Source organism: Mytilus trossulus, chromosome 10 (assembly GCF_036588685.1).
Source record: "Mytilus trossulus isolate FHL-02 chromosome 10, PNRI_Mtr1.1.1.hap1, whole genome shotgun sequence".
Lineage (NCBI taxonomy): Eukaryota > Metazoa > Mollusca > Bivalvia > Mytilida > Mytilidae > Mytilus > Mytilus trossulus.
Window position 1 is genome coordinate 49,488,677 of NC_086382.1, and position 5,085 is coordinate 49,493,761.

The following is a 5,085-nucleotide window of genomic DNA, read 5'->3' on the forward strand; positions in this document are numbered from 1 at the left end:
ACACGTACGACAATGCTAGACCACACATGATTGTAACCGAGTTCAAAGAGCAAGAAGCTGTTGACACTATTTTTTGGCCTTTCATGTCTCCAGACATGAACCATATCGAACATGTCTGGGAAGCCATTGGCAGAAATCTCAATCGTAGTGATCCACCTTGGAAAAATCGAATTCAAACCTGCATGAGTGACTAAACTTGAGTTGTTTATGGTATATAAGTTAGAAATATTGATTCATGACAATTTTCGATTTTTCCAAGATACACTGATTTTTTCTAATGAAAATAAAAGCAATGCAAAAAAATAGGTGGTGCTTAACTTTTGTCGGACTGTAAGATATATAAGATATTATAATAAGATAAGAAAACTCACGGAGAGTAACTAGTCATTAGTACAAAAACAAGGAAAGGATTGGAATTAGAATTAAAAATAATAAAGGGAAACAATGTTATAGAGATAATTACAAAAGCAAAGACAAGATGGCAAGTAGAACGGCAAAAGGGAAGCAACTTTTTTTGTAATTTGACAAAAAACACTATACAGGAACAATTATTCGCAAACGTATACTTGAGAACAAATCTAAGATAACAGATCCATGTATTATTAGAAATGAACAAAAACAATTTTATAAAAAAAAAAATGTATACTAGTTCTAACCAATTGTTACTTGCAACTCACAGGAACATATTTATTCAGCATGACAATCCTTTTTATTACAAAGCCTAATGAGGAAGAACTAGGTTCCTGTAAGGGACCTTTATCAGTGCAGGAATGTCTGTCTTCTCCTAAACATTTTATACTAAATTACCTGGTTCAGATGGGTTCACTAGTGGGTTTGATAATTTCTTTTGGAATGATATAAAAAAAATACCACTGGTAAGATGTTTAAATGAGGATTAAGCATATGGAAATTTCTCTGTCACTCAAAGACATGGACTGATTACTTGTATACCAAAGGAGAGTAAGACAAAAATTTTATCTAAAGAACTGGCGCCCTATCGTAGATTATACGATAGCTACAGCAAGTTAGTAATAGACTCAAAAATTTCTTGGTCAACATAATTAGTCAAACATGAAAAGTTTTCTTAAAGGTATGTAAATAGGCAAATGTACTAGATTCGATGGAAGATGGTTGGAAACAACTTTTACTTTAAGTCGATTTTGAAAGGCTTTTGACACAGTTCGGGTTTTTTTTTATACTAGAGGCTTTGCAGTTTTACGGCTTTGACCATAAATTTATAAGTTGGATTAAATGCTACTGTAATGCCTCTAGTGCAGTGATTCTCATTAAAGAAAATAGTTTTTCGATTGAGGATTCAAAAAGAGGTTTATCTAATTTGCACATAAATATGTTGGCATATTATGGAGTTATTTTTCTTCTTACGTACCAACTTGCGCATTTTGACCAGGGATCAAGAAGGTGGATATCTAACTAGTCGTGAATCACAGACTTCTTTGCATGCATCTATTCCATCTGCATAGGGAATATTTTTGGAGAGACATGAAATCTATTTGGTGTTTCTATTGATTGTTTTGGTAATTTGAGTCGATATTGTTACTTCAACTTGTAAACAGGAAAAAAGTGGTACTGATTGGTTTACTTCGGAGATAAACTGCAAAAGAGAACTTAACGGAGATAAACTTCAAAAGAGATGCTTAACGGAGATAAACTGCAAAAGAGAACTAAACGGAAATAAACTTCAAAAGAGATGCTTAACGGAGATAAACTGCAAAAGAGAACTAAACGGAAATAAACTTCAAAAGAGATGCTTAACGGAGATAAACTGCAAAAGAGAACTATTGTGACAGATATTTGAACTACATTTTGGACATAGCTGACGTTAAAATTAATAATTAAATTTTATTTAAATGAGAAAAGTAATGATTTTGTTAATCAATATGTATACCGTTAGATAATGCAAACAGTTCTCCGGTCATGTAAAGATTATTTATTATCACTAAAGTCAAATTGACCTCTCTATCATATATGTAACATTTACATTTGACCTTATTTCGGACAGTAACTATAGTAGATAATTTCTAATCAAATCGTGACAAAGAAAGCCACGTTGGCATAACAATAATTTAATAATTGCTATATAAGTAGAAATTCTGCTTTGAGACGTCAAAGTTTGAATTTTGAAACTTATAGGTAAGTCATGATTTAAAAAGTATTAAGATTTAAAGTAAATTATTTTTAAATAAATTTAACTGAAATAAAGATAGTAAATAGTTATCATAAATAAAGTTTAATCAAAGTATTTATTGTTTTCTGTTAGGGAAATAATGGAAAGTATTTGTTTTACTTTATTGTTGTTTGTAACTGTTTTGTATTATTTTTGTTTTTATTTATTTTATTAAAAAAAAAAGTTTGAATTTTGAAACTTATAGGTGTCAGTCGATCCCGGCCTGCCTCTACATCGGCAACAACGTCCGGACTGCCTTTACAGCGGCAGTAATGCCATGTACCATCCAAGGCATTGTTCCCAGCTAGTTCCCCGATCCAGTTGTCCACGACTAGTTCTCCCACAAAATGTAAGATTCCAGAACCCACTCTCACACATGTAGTTCGTTGTCGAGAGTCCGAAGATCAAAGAACATCAAACAGACCATGCTTCACTCCCCGAATATTCAACTTCTTTTTATTACAATATATGGTGGACGACCTTTTCAAAGCTGACACCTACATTAACATCTAAACTTAAAGCATGCCAGAAACTAATACAGTGTTTCGACAATTAGAATGGAAGATTTACAGTTGGACATTATTTTAATACCGTTAGGACTATTTATTTCTATATGTTTCCAGTAGATGATATATCTGTGAATAATCAAAATACACCATTGAACAACGACATCAGCTAATTATCAAAGAACATTTTATTATACGTGAACATTTATCAACATCAGTGACATTAATATTAAATCTATATTATTGTGTATTTGAATTGTAAACATATATTTTCATGAAACTGTGAGTACGTCAAAAAGCTTATTCTTAAATCTAATTTTTTAATTTTAAAATTTTTAGCTATGAAACAAAATGTTCATTTTCATTTCACAAATCGTATTGCGTTTCATGTCTTAAAATTTCAAGAAAAACTTTTCTAAAAAACCTGTCTAAATACATGTAAGTTATAAAATTATGTTTTTCATAAAATGTTGTAAAATTTTATTCATTTAAATCATCCATTGAATAACTTTTTAGAATAATGTTAATTAGAACTGAATGTTTGTATTTCAAACGCATGTCAATATTAATATTTGCAATCAGTCGTCTTTAAGAATAGGTTCAAACTTCATTAAGAGTTACGTAACGTAAATATCCTTGTTTGTATGTTACCTATTAGGAACAAGTTAGTCAAATTCTTGTTGCCGTTTACTGTACATTTTGGAAAAATCAAAGTTATAATAGTTTAATATATACATATGTAGGCAAGCATATTGCTCAGGCTACCTGAATAGCAGGGACGCCACGAATAATAGATATAATGGGTTACCTCACAAGAAGGAACGCCATAAAAAATAAATGCATGGGTCACCTCAGGAGCAGGGACGCCACAATCAATTGACAAATGGGTTACCTCAGGAGTAGGAACGCCATCAAAATGATAAGACAGTAGCTTAGAGACTGATAAAAGCAAAATCAAATTCTGTTTAAGATTTATTCAAGTTTATCATATTTCATATATTTTTGCAACATTTTGTTTAAACACTTTTCATATATTTATAACTACATTTCATCAACTGTAAAAATTAACGTTCTTTTGTAAGCATGTGGGTAACAAACTTTAAAGAACAACGATTTATAATTGATACTTAATAGTATCTTATCATCATAACATCAATTAAATTAAAAAAGAAAAAGAAAAAAAGGAAAAAGAAAACACCAATTGAATAGTATGATTAAGGAATCTAAATAATGAAAAAAAAAAGAAAAAAAAAGAGAAAAATATTAAAAATAAGTTCAAAATTTGTATCGATTAAAATCAAATACTAAATGCTATATGTTTAAACATCCATTAATGTTTCGCCACTCAATTGTTTGTTGTCTATATTGTTTTGAGGTTTAAATATGGATATTGATTATTTACTTACATTAATAATTAAAAGTTATAAATCCATTTTCAAATTAATATAGTTAACATAAAATTTTACACAATTTCTCTTAAATATTCTTTATTATTTATTTTATTTTGGAGTCCAAAATTTCTAAGGAGAGTGATGTATTGTGACAGATATTTGAACTACATTTTGGACATAGCTGACGTTAAAATTAATAATTAAATTTTATTTAAATGAGAAAAGTAATGATTTTGTTAATCAATATGTATACCGTTAGATAATGCAAACAGTTCTCCGGTCATGTAAAGATTATTTATTATCACTAAAGTCAAATTGACCTCTCTATCATATATGTAACATTTACATTTGACCTTATTTCGGACAGTAACTATAGTAGATAATTTCTAATCAAATCGTGACAAAGAAAGCCACGTTGGCATAACAATAATTTAATAATTGCTATATAAGTAGAAATTCTGCTTTGAGACGTCAAAGTTTGAATTTTGAAACTTATAGGTAAGTCATGATTTAAAAAGTATTAAGATTTAAAGTAAATTATTTTTAAATAAATTTAACTGAAATAAAGATAGTAAATAGTTATCATAAATAAAGTTTAATCAAAGTATTTATTGTTTTCTGTTAGGGAAATAATGGAAAGTATTTGTTTTACTTTATTGTTGTTTGTAACTGTTTTGTATTATTTTTGTTTTTATTTATTTTATTAAAAAAAAAAGTTTGAATTTTGAAACTTATAGGTGTCAGTCGATCCCGGCCTGCCTCTACATTTCCAACAACGCCCGGAATGCCTTAACAGCGGCATCTACGTCCGGCTAGTTCCCAACTAAATTGTCCATGGCTAGTTCCCGCATCATGTAGAGAGTCAAAGACCAACACTCACAGAGTCATTCTTCTGTTGAGAGTTTAGGTCATCAAAGAACAACTAACTCTACAATCATCATACTACTACAAACATCGACAATACGAATTCTACAATTATTTCTCATTACAATAGAACTAAACG

The 5,085-nt window shown here is 29.7% G+C and overlaps 1 long non-coding RNA gene across 1 annotated transcript; it reads left to right on the top strand.

Moving 5' to 3' along the window:
• Nucleotides 1-1,809: 1,809 nt before the first annotated feature.
• LOC134687556 (uncharacterized) lies at nt 1,810-4,172 on the top strand. The gene is made up of 2 exons (XR_010101776.1): nt 1,810-2,151; nt 2,391-4,172. It is a non-coding gene; the product is annotated as an uncharacterized LOC134687556 (long non-coding RNA).
• Nucleotides 4,173-5,085: the final 913 nt, after the last annotated feature.